Below are 18,696 nucleotides of genomic sequence, written 5' to 3'. Positions count from 1 at the left end.
CTTTTGGCACCGCAAGGTAAGTCAGTGGATACTTATGTTTGACCACTTCAGTAACGTGGAACAAAATGAATATAGATTGGCTTTTTTAAAGATATACAAAGGTAGACATATTCCAATTCCATAACTTGCAACAAAATATGATTTTATCTTCTCTTTACGTTTTTATGGGAAACGTATAAATTTCAAGTGCATTTGAAGGTGACAATGTCACTAATACTTTTGATTACACAGTTACAAAATTTCGTTACAATTAAAGCTATTTTTGTTATATGTTATTTCACTCGTAATATTATTCACATATTACAGTTATGCTTTCTTGTAAATGTACTTAGTTAACTGTGGGTAATACTGTATGCGTGTTATTGAGTTTACTTCATTGTAAAAAGATAATGCATTTGCACATCTCAGCATCTACAAAAAATCACTCTAAGTATGTTGGAAGTTTTGACGCCTAAGTTTTTTGTTTCGTTTATAAGCTGCGAATAAAAGTTTTGATCATTATAGTGGCTAACATCAGGGGATAAGGTTTACTTGCAAACCTAAGTAATTTGTTATTAATTATATAATTTGCCATTTCTGTTTGTTTCCCTATTTTAATTTGGGTTAACTAGCGTGTAATTTACTTCAAACAGTGAATGGTTATTTAGTTATAAGGCGATGTGGATTGAAACACCTACACCCTCTACACATTTTAACTTTTAATATATTTTTCTTTGACAAATGTGAGGACTACAAATGAAAGCTCCACAGTTAATCCCTTACCTTGTATGAATATTATACAGAAAGAATAGTTTAATTTAGCTATACAGGAATGATCCTCCTCACACACACACAAATAAACACACAAGGGAATTAGGCAATATTCGTGAATGACAGGAGGGAGTGGTGAATCTAAAATGGGTGCTTGTTATAGGTTAGGATAACACCCTTTTACCTCAATTCTGGCTACTAATTATGATTTATTTTTGTTGTTTAAATAATATGGTTTTAATATTCACTTAATATTTAATAAAATCAATTACCTAGCCCGTTCATATACGCCCATAAGAGCATAGACTAATTATGTCATTCTCTGAGCTGAAATAGGAAGTCAATTTTATTTTTGCTTCGGTTTTAACTAAGAAGTTCCACCATTGAAGAGAATGTTGTTAGATTTAGGTGAATGGTTAACACTTGCTTACATATCTAAACAGTTGTATATTTTGAGCTCAAGTCTATATCAAATAATTGTTATTGTACACGTTTTACTGTTTTATCTTAATATTCATGTACTACATTCATTTATCTCTCTTTTTTTAGACTGTTTGTCATAAATATCACTCCGAATATTTAAAGTAATAAACATTTTATACACAGTGCCCCTATGATTAATTCTCAAATATCGATATACTATTATTTATACGTGTTACAGACACCCTACTGTAATAATAAACACACGTTTTGTCGAATTTTGTTCGTGAGATTCGCTTTAGAAAAGCAATAACCTTTTAGTATGTTTAGGTGAGAGTATGTTTCTTTCTGTTGAAATTTTCAACTTGACTGGCACAATAAGTTCAACTTGACAAAACGGCTCTAAACGTTGAATTACTGACTAGAGTTAAGGCAGATAGCAGGTAGTATGAATCGTCACAATGGGTTTGTCTTACACTTGTAAACTGATTGACTGTTATTGTTATAACACCCACAGCTGAAAGTGTTGATATTTTCTATTGATTTTATAAAGTGGTTCAGGTAAAACTTAGAACGTTATTGCAACTTTACCTTATTAAAGTGTCGTGTGTGTGTGTGTGTGCTTATAGCAGAGGACAGGCGAGGCGTATGTACTTAAGTTAACAGATATATAACCATTTGATGAATATAGAATGTTACATTGTTTCCCCACTAACCAAAAACAAAACAAACAAGCAATAAACAATCGCGTTGAGAAAAAGTGAACGTTATTTTAAATCCGAACCACTTTCGAGCCCAACAGAATTGGTTATTGTTTACATATAGTGGAATCATATTATTATCTGTTTGTGGTAGGATGAAGATTCTGATGAAAGTGTAGAATTCCAGATTTGTTTAAATGTTGGAAGCAAATGACAACCTAGTTTAATTTCACCCTTAGAAAGGAAGATGTAACTTTAGAAAGTACTGTGGTTATATGGTTTTCTATTCTTATCTTTACTTGATGGTTTCCAACCTTGATGTTTTCTTAACATTATGAAGTAGTTAGAAAGAATGTGGACTCTTTACCAAATAACTGTTACGCATATTAAATAACCTGAATAAGTTTATGTAAGTTGAATTATGTCACATAATTAATTACCTTTATCCACAAAATATGACTGCTAGAAATCCCTGAAATGGGCGTCAGGACAACAAGATAATTGTTATTAGAAACTGTATCGGCATATCATGTTATCAACTCGTTGATTTACTTACTTACGATTTGGTTCATTAACCACCAAACCTGGCGCGGCATATTCAGGTGGTTAGGGCGCTCAACTCGTTATCTGACGTTCGCTGGTTCGAATCTCCGTCGCACCCAAACATGCTCGCCCTTTCAGTCGTAGGGGCGTTATAATGTCACGATCAATCCCATTATTTGTTGGTAAAAGAGTAGCCCAAGAGTTGGCGGTGGGTGATATGACTAGCTGTCTTTTTTTCTAGTCTTACACTGCTAAATTAGGGTAAGCTAGCGTACATAGCCCTCGTGTAGCTTTGCGCGAAATTCAAACGACCAAATTTAACTGTTATATAAACGTAAAAATGTTTTCGGTGTAATAAAGTAAACTGTTTTACGTATTGTATCTTTCGCAGTGACATGTTCTTGCAGACGTAATCTTTAACCCGAAAAAAAAAAACATTAGTTTTTAAACTTTTTCAGTTATAGGTAAGGAATGGAATGTTCCCACATACCGACAATCGTACTAAAGTGTGCATGAAAAGTAAAGGTGTTTGTGATTATGCTAAGACCTTATTTAAATTAAGATTACTTTTTGAACTGAAGTTTTTTACGAAATATTAATTATCTGTGAATACAACACAAAGCAGTTCGGACTTGCTATATATAAATATAACATTGTTTTTGCATTCCTTTATATTTCCAGTTGCTATATTTGGTCTGTGCTATAGATAAATAATTTCTGAGGCTCATTTTAGCAACGTAGGGTTTGCACTAATATGCTATATGTTAAAATATTAAACCCTTAGACATTTACATTCAGATAGATATCTTTTATAGCATACTACTAGGAAACTTGGTATTCTCTTCCCTAAAAAAAGCAGTTGTGTTGACAATAAAATGAACATTATTTTATATACTTCCCCAATAGCATACTATTTTTAACGTAATGTGGTTGTACAAAAAAATGTATGGCTAAAAATCATATGACTCATAAAACACTTTGAGAATTATCTATCCATTGTCGGGTGAAAACAACGCTCCTTAACGTATAGTAAAAAAACAAAAAACAACGTTTCCTAAGGGTGGTCTTTCTCCTCACTTGAAATGTATTTTCTGATATCCATTGTGACATGTAATTTTTAACTACTGCAAACCGTTGTCTCTTATTTAATTCGCAAGGTAATAACATGCATTTTAAAGTCAGTTTTACCATATATAATTGTTGTAAATTAACTACTGGTGTGAGAGCAAATAAGATACGTTTATTTTGACACATTGGTTACAGATTTGTAACGTAGATTAATTAAACAATTATTTTTGATTCAAATAATAAATTTAAAGCAAATCAATCCCAGTATGAAATAAACGAAATTACAAAGACATAAAACAAACAAAAGCAAACTTTGACCATTTTTAGTAAAGTGTGTCGATAAACGATCAAGAATAAGACACAGAAAATCAATACCAGCAACAAGAAGAAATACTTTAGCGTCTGTTTAGTTGATAACGTGGTTCAAATGAAACTGTAAACATTTGTTATTCTTGTCAAATTAAAATGTCATATATATATTATTAGTACCAGAGAACAAGCTAAGCGAATATATTCAAGTTCACAGAAATATAACTGCTTGATGAACATATAATATTGTGAAATATTAATTTAACCTTATTTTAATCATTTATAATATTAGAATCGATAGATATTGTATGATGTGGATCTTTTAATTTTAAAGCATTTTCAAAACTTTTAAAATTTGCATAAAATGATCGCATTAACAGTAAAAATGTTCCTAACTGTGAATTCCACAGTTAAAAGTTTGTTAGGCAAATACCAAACCACGTTTAGTGACTCCTTGAGTATTTAGCCACCTACCTTTAAAAATGAGACATTTGTTGCTGCATTTGGTTGTGGTTAACACGTCAGTTTTATATTATATAATTATCGTTTATAACGTAAAATTAATAAACAATAAACAAATGTGACTACTATACTATGTGTGATAAAAGGGACTATGATGTTGCCTAACTTAGAACATGGTTTAATGTTTAAATATTACTCAGAAACGAATAATAATGAAAAATGCATTTCAGAACGAACTGGTATGGGTATTAACACTTTTATTAATAAAGAAGAGAACAATGTTTCGACCTTCCTAGGTCATCTTCAGATCATCACGAATAATAATTAAATTGGCTTCAACCGGCTTTAGTGTCAATACTTATAATATCAATTGTATTAGTCGCATAGGGCTAATTGTCTAGTAACATTTGCTGTATATTACTTATGTGCTAGTTAAATACATTTTTGAAATGTCACACCGAAAGATAGAAATACTATTTGATAATCTTCTACGAGTACGATAACAGCAATCACACTGTGTGTTATTAGTTCACTGGTGTTGTGAATCAATTCATAGAGACCTTTCACACAAGCATTTTTCATTATGAATCACAAATATTGCAATATACAATGAAAAAAAAACGATTTATAGTAATAATACCACCCCTAGCGCTCTCTGGAGAGGAGTTGATTAGAAATATAAGAATCTTCAGTAATGTCGGAAAATATTAAAATCACATGCAGTTTGTAGAATACATTAGTATACTTTTAGTTAATATCCAGTCTAAAATCTTTAACATTATTTTACGTTTTACATATTTCAAAAAAAATTACATTGCATTTTAAGGTTTTCATTAGTTTAATAGAATTTTAGGTACAGATTAAAGCATTTGACAAAACGAGCAGAATACATCTTGGTCTTACGTTAATGAAATATATATAAATACCTTTTTTCCCACTTCTGTAAGCCCAGTTATCATTATATTTCCTTATACAGTCAAGCTGCATAATCTGTTAACATGTTAAAATACCTTGAGTTATAATACAGAATTATTTTCAGATAATTAATCAACCAACCTAATTATCTTTTACAGCAAATTTATTGATGATGAATATATTTTAATGTTGACTGTCCTTAGTATTACAAAAAATTGAGGTAAATTCCTGAGTTTTGTCTCAACGTTTAGAGACACGATAATGAAAAAATGATATAGTTAATGAATTCCTTACGACCTCTTCTCAGTAATCATTGATGTAAAACAAAAGTATTAGTTCATTACTGTAAAACACGTTAACGTTATCTACGTTTTTAAGGAAACTCATATTTTTGTCAGATAACTTTTGCCCCCAATTACTTCAATGAAATTTGAAGAATACAAATGCCAAAGATAACATAAAAAGACATTTTTATGAATACCAAAGCAATGTAAAAATGACACAAAAATAATAAAATATATAATATTTATTCTATTTTTTTAATATTGCGCCAGAAAAGTTAGCTTACTTGTTTTGCGCAGTGGCTCAGTGAATATATCTTTCGGTGTTATTACAAAACTTTATCTGATTTCGTGGTGTTAATACAAAACCTTTTTTTTAACTCCTGATCTTATTACAAAATCTTTTGATTTATTTTTTGATTTACTGGTGTTTTCTATCTGAAACAAATATTAACGAAAATGTCTGATGATCATTTTTGGTTTATGCGCAAGAATGTTCTCGTACATTAACTCTTTCGTTGCTTCTGGACCCGGAATGGCCAAGTGTGTTAAGGCGTTCGACTCGTAATCCGAGGGTCGCGGGTTCTGAATCCCCGTCGCACCAAACATGCTCGCTCTTTCAGTCGTGGGGGCGTTGGTAAAAGAGTAGCCTAAGAGTTGGCGGTGGGTAGTGATGACTAGCTGCCTTCCCTCTAGTCTTACACTACTGAATTAGGGACGGCTAGCGCAGATACCCCTCGAGTAGCTTTGCGCGAAATTCAAAACAAACAAAGAAATCGTTGCTTCGATAGAATGAATATTATTTTGAGATGATTTTGATAAAGACACTTACTTGAAGGTTACTTGGCTTATACATTCAAATGCACGACTTTATCAGATTCATTGAACGTATATATCATGAAAAATCCATCACCACACTTATAATAACTAGAACTAATAATTACTATGGTTTAATTTTAGCGAAGCTAATGTCCAATCTTGGCTCTGTGGTCCGTAATGCATATGTATATATCCTCACTTTAGAGTAATGCTAGCATTACAGGAGTTAAATCCCACTTATACTATTAGGGCAGCTCACGAGTTTACAGTAGGTGCTATCCTTCCAATCTATCGCTTCAGAATTAGGGATGGATATTTAATTAATAATTAAATATTCTCACAAACTCTTGTTGTTTGTGTATATAAGAAGCTTTTCTTTCGCAATTAGATACACTATAGTAATAAGATATAAAAATAAAATAATAAAATCTGCCATTTATTATTTTTCTCTGCACGCAAACTTTCCTATTTCATTCATTCGTGCGAGACGCTAAAGTTTTCATTCATGATAAATACTTAACAGTATCTATTTCTTATAACTTTGTATTCTCTCTCTCTGTTTCTTTTAGAAAAGTATTTTTAACATTCTGTTAATGACGAAGCCCATATTTAACGTAAAATCTACTGTGATTGTACAATAAAAGGGGTAGAACAATAAAAATTAAATTAATACTTATTGTGTGTCATAAGAAACGGTATGCATTCAGATGATCAATATAACCGGTAAGCAGTAGTAAGGATCAACAGATTGTATTTGGCGAGAAAACATTTTAATGTTCTTAAAGATACATCATTTCTTTCCATTCACCAATATACTGTTTTCTGTTTTTGTTAGTTTTTTCATCTATGTAGAATTGCCTGTCCGTAATGACAACTTGATATTTTACAAATACAAAAATAAACAAAAATCAGGAGTTCTACACCAGGAAGAGCAGAAGTGCTTTATCTTGTGCAGACTGGTTTTGACAGGCCTACACTTAACAATACCCCTTACGAACAAGCTTCAACAAACTGACGATCTGATCGGGACGTAGATTGAAATCCTTTCTTCTTCGGTTTCTTTTTGAGTGGGTTTCTTCTCTGCCTTGTCATTAGTTCTTTTGATGCATGTGCATACTGAATCAGGTGTAATTGTCAACACTTCGGTGACAGTTACAAATGAACCCCTTTGGTGTCGAATGCATCGCATAGACTCCGAATCTGTTTTGAAACAAAAATATACAAGAAAATTAACCTCAGATCATTGACAATTTTCTTGTGTGCCAGACACTTAATTAAAGTAACGTCAATACAACTTTGTTTAAATAGGATTCTTTACGCTTCCATCAGTTTTTCTATGTTAATATATTTTGGAACATATAAGACTGATTCCAGTTACATATCTATTTAATGATATTATTTTAAACGCTTTATGCACATATTCTTACGCCTACGAACATGTGTATGTTTTTGTGGTATCTAATTTGTTATGGTGATTGTTAATTATTGATCCAATAGGAGTAATTTGTCAATAACTAACACGCCTCTGTAAAACAATGATGTTAAGGGCAAGGAAAAGTGTTAGCTGGCGGGAAACTTATGCAAGCTGGCTTAGATGTATTTATTAAGATTTTTACTGAGGCTAACAGAAGAGTAGTAAAACAAGAAAAAGAAAACATATAATTTTATGATTATCTTAGCTACAAAATTTGCAGCACAAACACAGTTTCTTATTTTAAAAATTATGTTAAAAGTGCTATAAAAACAAGATGTTTGGGATGATGTTTCTGCATGTACTCTATTTGTTCAGTGAAGCGTTCTTTCGAGGACAGCTTTTTAATTTTTGTTTCTAGCTCAGCTTTAATAACATCGATATATTTTAATAGTCTTCATATTAAAATATAAAACCAAACAACTGTAGGACAAGCGAGTGGTGAGTATATGAACACAATTGAAATTTATTGTCATATCCAACTCTTAAAACGACAAGTGTGAGATATGTTACGAGTCTCTGGAGTAATTACTTGGAAACAAAATGAACGCTATTGTTTTAAGGGCAATAAGAAGTTACAAAATAATTGGATAGAGCTATCATAATTAAGGAATAGTGTATGCAAGCACGTTAAATTAACATACTTTTCAGGGTACACAGGCTTAGAATAATTGTTCGAACCCTGGCTCTGAATGTTGCGTGCTGGGAGATATTATAAACGGTAAATTAGAGGTATCGCAGAGGTATCGCACATTACTGAAAGATGGAAGTGCTCGACGCGAAGGGATTATATAATTACCAGTGAAAAGAACAAATTTAAGTGTTTTAGTAAATACTTACTTAAGTGACTCCTGAGAGAGGAATCAGGTTTAGTTGCCGTCTGTTTATTCGATGATAGTATAGTTGATATGAAAATAAAAGACGCCAATTTTTGATAGACCTCTCAAGAGGTTGCATTAATGTTTCATTCATGAGGAAGATAATTCTTTATGTTACAGCTTTGAAGGCATTTTGAAATACCAAACATTTTCCAGCACTATACAAAAGCAGAAAGACAATCTGGGTGTACCATAGACATAAGAATTTTATTTGGGGGTAACAAAGTGAACTGTCCGTGTGGGAATATTAATTGTAACTTTCCATTCTTTGCTCAGGGGGACCATTCAATGTGGATAAATTAGCTGTTAATTTAAGGAGATTTAGCTGAAGCCTTAATTAGTTGAAATTAAACAAAACATGTCTGCATTTACGTTATGACAATCGCGTCGGAATAGAGACCAACAGTACACTCGAGAGGATTAGATGCAGTATCGTTTTCACGATGGCTTGGTAACAATTAAAGAAGCAGCAACACGAATGTGTCTATTGAGGGACATTTTCTCTTCCATAATGCTTGTGCTAAAAAGCAAACATTAGAATGAAAAGAACGCTTCATATCTTGTGCATTTGATAGTGAAATCTCCAGAGAGTGACTCGCTTTTTACGGAAAACAATAAACTCGCTATAAATGCAATGAATATATTCCGTCTTAATTGAGGCTGTTCCTTCACATCATATTTTAATAATATAACAAAGACTTTAGACGTCAGGAAACTAGCATACATTTTAAATTGTGTTAACATTTCCATTCCAAACTACCTTTTAACTTATTGTTAACCTCTGTACGTTTCTGTACGTATAATTACATTATTCTAAAATTCCATGACTTAGTTAAATAATGTGCAACAGCAGTGTTTTCTAAATTTTGGGGAACACTGCCCGTCCTGAGCGTACGTATTGAAGCCTCTAAGTGGAAAAGTCCAAGCATATAACATACGTGATAAGATATGATTTGATTTAGTGACCCAAAATTCATTATATGTATATAAATGTGTAGTTTTTAAGAATCCGGTTTAATGTGTGTAATTACCAAACACTTTTTGCATCACATTCCTTATTCTCTGGTTCATTTTGTTGAAGTAATAATAATTATCATAGAAATAAAGGGAAATACAACAATGTACTTGAATTGTAAGTTATTATTTATTATGTCAATCATTAAAATAAAAACACTGTTTCTAAGGTCTCACAAGTTTATAGATATATACTGATCAGTGGGGTAGCCAGATTTCCCTGTCAAAGAGTACAAAATTTGTCCGAGGGGAGCTGAAACTGATCTAATTTTTAAAATAAAATGCTAAACGAATAAAAACAAATGTTGGAGTTTTATATATTTTATTTTGTTGTTAAATTATATAAAAAAAGATTATTATATATAAAAACCGAAAATGATGTATGATGAATATGTCTAAATTTTTCGCCAGGGAATAAGCCTTTAGTATTGATTTATGCAGTTTTTCACACATATAGTGCAAAACAAACACAAACTGAACATAGCACAACTGAATGATCAACAGTGAGGCTACTGACCTACACAACCACCACAAATAATACTTTAGATATCACACTTGATGAACATCTCGATAATCTGTCTAGGAAATAATGCTGCGAAGTATACGTGTTGACACAGTGTATGTTGTATATAAAATTTCATCAAGTTGTACAATTTGTATAGTAAAGGATGATTTAATACACCAAAGGTAAAATACAGAGATGTGTTGAATAGCCTATATATTTTTTTTATATTTATAGAAAAGAATAGTTCACTTTGCACAGTACGCTACATTGGCTTAAATTCGTGATAAAAGTACTGAAACTCTGGAGGACAAAGTATTAAAACGCTTGTTATGACTTTTTGGACAGTAACCATCAGTGGAATATTTTGCACTTTGAGTACTTTTATTTGACGCATGCTTTATATAAATATTTAAGATTTTGTTTACACTTTTATTTTTAAAGCAAAACGGCCAGGTGTGATCTAGAAACTTGCGTTCCTGGCGTGTAAAATTCGAGGTGGTTCGTGGACCATTACAACAAAATTGTGCTCAATATTTTGAGCCCATATATAAACTATAATAGTTAAGATCGAATCCAGTGCACTAAATATCAAACACAAACCGTGTAGATAAATTGTTATTTAATTTCGAAATTAATATTCTGTTTAATATTTAGCATTTAGCACACGGATTGCTTGTGAACTTTTCATATTTTATTGCAGATTGAAGTTAATGTAAATGTCTTAGTGATGCTCTTCAGCGCTGATTACTCATAAGTAATAGAATATACTTTATCATAAGTTAGCTTCATACCATACGCTATACGTTCACATGATCCTAAGCTGAACGGCCGTTTTGCATATACTTTATGTATGCACGCCATTGAAGTTCTTCGTGCAGTAATGAACATTTTTGAGTATTTAATAGGATTACAAGTTTATTTGAAAAGAGGGAGTACCACACACTAATTTAGAGGAGAAAATTCACACACACATATATACACATATACGTATTTAAAAAGTTACACTCAACAGCATTTATGGTATTGTATATGCCGTGAATATACCTTTTAAAATAATGTATATGTTGGTATGTTTTCAGTAATGTTTAGAGCTGCGAAGCTCACCCTTAGAAACTTATCAGATATCAAGTAATAATGTTTGAAATTCTATGTTTTTCAAAGACAAGTCGAAATTTCCAACGTAGCTTCTTCTTTCGTGAATTTCTTTATATAAAGAGACACTTGTTAGTCATTATGTATTGTAACGGATTCTATTTCTTTGTAGGCTACATAGTATTGAAATATAGAAGGGCAGATACGTGTCTTCGAATCCTTCTTATACCGATAGAGGTTTGTTTCTCCAAGAGTTTGTTGAATTTCGCACACATTTTTTCTTACAGTTCTATGTTGATATCACTCAAAGTATTTTCATTTATATCGTGGAGTTATAGCAGTAAGAGTTTTATATCAAAGTATTATTTATCACTTGCAGTTTTATAGTTTCTCGTTATACTATCTGAGTTTCAATCGTTACAAGTTGCTCAGAACACGACGGCAATGTTGAAACGTTTCACTTCCAATGATTGTTTTCATTGGATGGCATCAGCAGAAAAAAATCAAGTTTTCTTGGTTGCTTTCGTACTGTTATGGTTTTTATGACAAAACCCGTATTTGCAAAATCCATCAAAGTAGGGACTTTATATGAATATATTAGTCGTCAGCGTGTCTGCGAAAAGAGAGAACCTGCTGCGTAATAGCAAAGAAGCATGGTTGTGATATCTGGAACTCTTTTTTGGCTTCTGAGTTGCCTAAACCGTATGTTTGCTCCCAGAGGAAGACTGCTTTATCTGATAGAGCATGAATATCGAATATCAAATGGTCGATCCTAAATACGATATCTAATGTTAACATAGGCTCTTTTTTTTTTGCGTAGTGACGACATGAACATGTTCGTGGGAAGGAAAACAGAGCTGAGCTTCCTTACGTGAAAACTGAAGGTGAGAAAGGCGTGAAATATTAATAAGAATCACAATAGTCTATAGAATGACGGGTGGCCGAAGTAATCGCATTTAGCGCGTTTGTTACGGCTGCTGTTCTCGCACCTTATGGTCATGAATCCACTAAGCTGTCGTATTATTTGATGATAATTCTAGTCCTGCTAGAAACCCCCCTGCAGAAATCCCTGGTGTCTCTTGAATACTAAATTAAAACGAGACAAGATGAGATAGAAAAGAATTAACATGCATAGCTACAGAAGTTCATGAGACTCTGTAAATAATTTCAAAGACCTCACTTGCGTTAATCCGCCAAGCAATAAATTATACATGCAAATAGCTCCATATACTAACTTTAATATGAATTAATATTAAATTGGCATGACAAAACTATGATGTAAGTTTGTAATTTCTGTCATTCAATGCTATCCTAAGGAAATATGGGTATCGTGAACCACATTTATAATAATTCACAACGAAATGATAAGAAAATCTTATCATTTAAAAAGTAGAAAAATATATTTCCTTTTGTTTTTATTGAAGTGTTCACAATGTATCTTCGGATTAAGTGTCAAGTGCTGTTTGTTTATTTTTGAATTTTGCGCAAAGCTACATGAGGTCTATCTGCGCTATCCGTCCCTAATTTAGCAGGGTAAGACTAGAGGGAAGACAGCTAGTCATCACCACCCACCGCCAACTCTTGGGCTACTCTTTGCAAAGCGAATAGTGAGATTGACTGTAACTTTATAACGCCCCCACGGATGAAAGAGCGAGCGTGTTTGGTTGTGACGGGGATTTGAGCACGAAATTCTCAGATTACGAGTCGAGCACTTTAACCACCTAGCCATGATGGGACTTGTCAAGAGTTGTAGATTTGGTTTTGTTTTGAATTTCGCGCAAAGATACACGAGGGTTATCTGCGCTAGCCATTTTAATTTAGCAGTGTAAGACTAGAGGGAAGACAGCTAGTCATTACCAGCAACCGCCAACTCTTAGTCTACTCTTTTATCAACGAATAGTGAGATTGACCGTCACATTATAACGCTTCCACGGCTGACAGGGCGAGCATGTTTGGTGTGACGGGGACTGAAACCCGCGACTCTCAGAATACGAGTCGAGCGCCTTAACCACCTGGCCATGGTGGAACTGTCAAATATTGTAGAATAGATATAGTTCCGTCGATACAATTATGCAAAATCTTTCCTTTCAACAGCCTTTCTTTATGTTTTTAGTCACGGAAAAATTGAAATATAAATTTCAGATCCATCATATGTCTCTATAATCAGCACTTTGCATGTAATTGCAACATGAACAATGTAATATAAAGAACTTGAACGTATACCTGCAAGGGTTAAAATTTCAAAACAAGCCAACTTAGATTTTTGCTTTTGTATCCAAATCATTATTTAGTAAAAGTATAAGGGATTACTGATTTTTGATCACCAAAAAGAACACAACTTTTGGCAGCAGTTCCCCGGGATTGGTGAAACACAACCACTTGGTTTATAGTCAGAGCCATTAGTAAGTCTTAAAACATATGAATGCGAAGACAATTCTTTCAGCTGTCTGCCAAAAAAATTACCTGTGTACGTTTTAGCTCAAAGACTTACAATAAATACGCCTAGTGTAGTTATGTTATCACGTCACGTTTTCTCCGAACATGGCGTGCTCGTGCACTCTCTAGATACGTGTGTGTGGGATCGTTCAGACCATGTCGTTTATAATTAATTTGTATGCATCCTTGCTTTTTGCTCCAAACAGAATTCGTTTCCATAGCGACAAGATATAGCCATTCTAAAACAATTAAAATGTAATAAATCACCGATCATGCTTGGTAAGTGTTAGTTACCAACAGTGACAGTGATGACCGTGAATTGCCTTAAAGGTTATAGTAATTGGCAAACTGACCGATGGCTTTATCCAGTATATAGAGATATTTCTAAGTTCACTAATAAACTGTATCATGTTTTCGCACTAAGTGTTCAGCATTAATAATAATATGGCTTTCATAGAAATCACTTTGTAATTTTAAGTGGTACTTTTAGCTTGAAAACAAAGAAGTTTCGATTGAAATATAAGAATTTTCCAATATATAAAATACAATATTTTACTTATAACAAAAACTCAAACTTCTAATTATGCTATTTTTAAGATTCAACGCGGAGATTCGTAATGGCGGCTACTTGTTTGTTTGTTTTTGAATTTTGTGCAAAGCTACACGAGGGCTATCTACGCTAGCCGTCTCTAATTTAGCAGAGTAAGACGAGAGGGAAGACAGCTTGTCATCACCACCCACTGCCAACTCTTGGGCTACTCTTTTACTAATGAATAGTTGGATTGATCGTACCATTATTTCAGCCCCCACGGCTGAAAGGGTGAGTATGAGTGCGACCCTCAGATTTAGAGTCGAGTGCGTTCGCCACCTGGATGTGCCACGCCTGCAGCTACTTTGTTTTTTTTATTAATATATAACATTTATTGAGCAATGTAGTGCTTTTTATTTAATAGATTAATATATTTTTCCCAGTCTAAGATCTAAAGAAAATGAGCATTTATGTATAACCGTCAGTTTCCCTTGTGTCTGATAACTAACTTTTGTATTATGGAAATTTTAAAATTTTTAGCGTGACTGCATCTGCTTGTAACGTACAAAAGTAAGCGTTTGATGAATCGGAAAGCATCTTAATGTTAACTGTGATTTTAAGCACCTTAGTGTGAACAATGATTTTGACTCATTTTAATTTCAATTTTTTTTTAATAATACTTGTCGGGTAGAGTTTGAACAAAGTATTGAGCGTTTGTTAGTAGTGTATTTAGAAATAACACGTTTGCAGTACTCTTATTTTACTCAAAAACTTTCTGTATAATATAGTACACGAAATGACAAGGAGATGAAAATATAATACGAAATATTTAACAAATGTAAATCTATTCTTTGAATCGTATTTAGTTTTACGTTAGTATATTTAGAAAAAATATATTCTTCTACTAAAAAAATGCTTCTAATAATCAGTTGTAAATCCTTGCTCGTTAACATGTAGAATTATAATATTGAAACAACGTAATGGTGATACAGAAAAAGAACAGAACAACATATTGATAGTTAAATAAGTATAACTATTTTAATTTCATAGATAATAGAAATAAAATTGAAGATTTATTTTTTTATAAAAATGAAAAACACAATAATGCGGTAGCATGAGTATATATACTCATTATAAATATATTGTTAGTTATATTTATAATACATATAATTTTTGTGTTTTTCAAGAGTCAAAACTATCATGTGAGAATCTGAATCCGTCAATAAAACATTATGATTCATAGAGTTGTTTTTTCATAAGTTATTAAGACCATATAACTTCGTAAAAGTATGCTTATCTTCATAAGCTAAGTCGACATTTCAAATCTAAATTATCATAATTTTTTTTTATTTATTTCGGTAAGGGTTACTTTCCCGATACTTTAAATTATTGTATGAAATCGAGTAACTGAACATTTTTAGGTTGGAGGTTTTTAACTCTTCATATTGCGACAAAAATAAGGAAGAAAAGTTTTAAAATTTTAAAGTTGACCTGTAAAATGTAACCCGTGTTGAAATAAATAATAAATTACGTTATTTCGTGGAACGAAGGTTATAAAGAAAATATTTAATTGTGAAATTTTGTTCCAACTTTGATGTTTTAACTTTATATTATTGTTTTCTAGTTCACTTTTTATATCAAAGATTGTCGTATACGTTTAGATTATGTAAATGCAACACATGTAATTTTTGTGTATTATACATTTATTATAAATTTCTTTAGAAATTGTAACGTACATGAAAATGATTTAGGAAATATTATGACGTAAGACAGCTGTTGTTCTATTTTTTCTATGCTCTAAAATGCTAAACAACATAAACAGCAATTGTTTCTGAAACGCTATTTATGTGTGTTGTATATGACTCTGAAACTTACGAAACACCAAAATCTTGCAAAGCATTAGAAACCAGTACTACTATTATTTGTGATAATAAAAATTTACGTAAAATTCATTTTTTTTTCCCATTTCTCTTAATTTTGTCTCTTATCGTCAAGCCAAACTGACGAGTTCTTGCATTGTGGGAAAGGCTTTGGGTATAAATTTACTGGAGACAAAAGGTAACTTTATATGCAAAAACGGCTCGTTTGGGTTGAGAAAATATTTTACATAGAAGAGCGAACAAACCCAAACGAGCCGTTTTTGCATATAAATTTCTCAACAAGTGGGTTTCTCGACATCACTGATTAAAAGGTAACTTTGAAATGTCACGTTTTCCACAAATCTAAAGTGTGATCAAAAATGGACAAAATTAAGAATAAAGCGAAAAGAAACCTCCAGTTTAGGTGATTTTTATCAGAAATGTTAAACGTATTGGCAACTGCTCCTTCCTTTTATCGATTCAGTAATTTATGCACTTCAAAGAACTCGAGATCTCTATTTTGAGGTTAAAATCAATAACAGAATTCCTCTGCAGTTACTAACATCTGAGATAAAGCAAGCAAACTGCTCTTGTATGACAAGATGGTTTAGTAAAATGAGCCTTTTATCTACGAATTCAACTAATGTTGCCTCAATTTTCATAATAAACTTAATGCAACCGATATGTATTACAATAAAGTCTCTTAAGTACTTACATGATTACCTAACATAACAATAAGTATCAATAATGCTTAGTTTGCAGAGACTTGGAATTACATGCTTCAATTTATATGGGTTGCCACTTTCATTTTACCTTCTTATAAGTATTTTTGTCTTTGGCTAGAATTAGCATTTATTCACCTAGATTTTATACAAAATACTACAATAACACAAAGATATCAACAGAAGTTAGTATTGTTGATTTACTATAATAAAGTAAATATTAGTCTAAGTCTGTTGACAATGAGGATTTTGCTGTGAAGGAAATATAATTTCCAACTTTTTAATATTTTACGAGGCTCAGTAATTTGATACTTGAAGGAAGTATAAATTCCTCAGGAAAAACCTATACAAACACAAAAGTTATATATGTATGAATATGAAACCCGTTGTTATTACAAACCTAGATGCTTCTTGGGGGAATAAAGGATCTTAATTTATCAGTCAAAGCAAAGCAATGAGAGACAGTTTGAGATAAGTGTCATCTTTTGTTTTGTTTTGTTACTCATGCTAAATACACACAACAAGGAAAAAGTCAGGAAAACAAAAAATATATAAACAGGCACAAAATACGAGATATACGAAATTAAGGGTTAGAGTGATAGGCAACGATTCCCTTGACAATGTTCTGTATTATCCAGATTTTGATTTTATTTCCTTTGAAAATGTTCTGTATAGTCAAGATGTTGATTAAAAAACGATTGCAATATTTAGTTTGAAGAAAGTATGACACATTACTTATTTCACTTTGTCGATGCTTATTTCTTTGTTTGTAGTAAAAAAAAAAAAAGATTACAAAATAAGGTATCTCTGTTCTGTTCATAACGAGTATAAAAACCCAATATTTGTGTTATAAACCCTCATACAGGGTTGACCACAGGGTTTGGAAGAGTGGGCGCCTTGTCAACAGATAATACAGTTTTGTAATGGCAAAGGGTTTTATTTTTGTCCCTTGGTACCACAGCGAGTTATTTGAGGACTTATAGCTTTAAAAATTGGGTATAAATACCCGCAATAGGCAGAGTAACAATAGTCCATTGTGTATCTTTTTGCATAACATTTTCTTTAATTAATTTTTAAATGAAATCAACTTACTCTTGAAACATTCAACGAGAAATATATTTTCCGCTCTTCACCAGTGTTTTGTATTTAATTTAAAATCTGAGAATGCTACTGAAATTGATTAAAAATACGAAAACTACAGCAGGATTTCATTTCTGTTTTATTTGATAGAAAAAAAGAAGATAAATGAAACGAATAGTGTAACAACTTCATTAAAATGTTTATAACCTCTCGCCAACCCTTATTTTCTTGCCACCAATAAAATAATCAAATTTTCTTTCGGTTTTAGTTGAACGGCTGTAATCACAAACTATTACGTTGAGTAGATCGGACAGCTGGAGTCTGTAGTAACGGTTTAAAAAGAATTGATAATGCGATTGTATATCTCTGTTTCCCTTATATCCTTAATTCTGTGGCGTCTGCGCCAGCTCAGCAGCCCTTATTATTGGACTATGCTAGGGTTAGAATTTAGGTAGATTTTGCACTAACCTAAATCAAATCAAACTGAATATTTTATATTATTTTATTTTTGGGGGAGAAGGTAAAACTCTATTCAAGACAGGATGATAACTATTCCTTTAGCACCAAGTTTCTGACATTCTACAAAAGGTGGATACCGTTAGATGCCGGCAAGAAACTTTCTTTTTATTTTTTTAGCTTCGTTTGTAATGCGTAAGTACCGAAGTTAGTTTACTATCTCATGCAATATTCATTATACATATGCTCGGAGATTTGAAAGACGCCTTTATTCTCTATAAAAGAATCGCTTGATTTTCAAGCTTAACAAGAATAGCGGTCAACTTCTTTTGAAAAGTTACATTAACGCTTGACGAACCTTGAATGAAGGCCGAATTGAAGCGTTA

At 32.2% G+C, this 18,696-nt stretch overlaps 1 protein-coding gene and 1 long non-coding RNA gene across 14 annotated transcripts in view; one reads left to right on the top strand and one right to left on the bottom strand.

Moving 5' to 3' along the window:
• The window catches only part of Ten-m (teneurin transmembrane protein Ten-m), a 354,091-nt gene that overhangs the window by 130,623 nt on the left and 204,772 nt on the right, over positions 1–18,696 (top strand). The window lies entirely within an intron of this gene.
• LOC143253238 (uncharacterized) overlaps positions 5,681–18,696 on the bottom strand; it is an 88,682-nt gene continuing 75,666 nt past the window's right edge. For both annotated transcript variants that reach the window (XR_013029462.1, XR_013029463.1), the window contains exon 3: positions 5,681–7,468. This is a non-coding gene — a long non-coding RNA (uncharacterized LOC143253238). The remainder of the gene's footprint in view (positions 7,469–18,696) is intronic.

This window comes from Tachypleus tridentatus, chromosome 6, assembly GCF_004210375.1.
Source record: "Tachypleus tridentatus isolate NWPU-2018 chromosome 6, ASM421037v1, whole genome shotgun sequence".
In the NCBI taxonomy this organism is placed as follows: Eukaryota; Metazoa; Arthropoda; class Merostomata; order Xiphosura; family Limulidae; genus Tachypleus; species Tachypleus tridentatus.
Note: the sequence above shows the minus strand (reverse complement) of the source record. Positions and strands in the feature narration are given on the sequence as shown.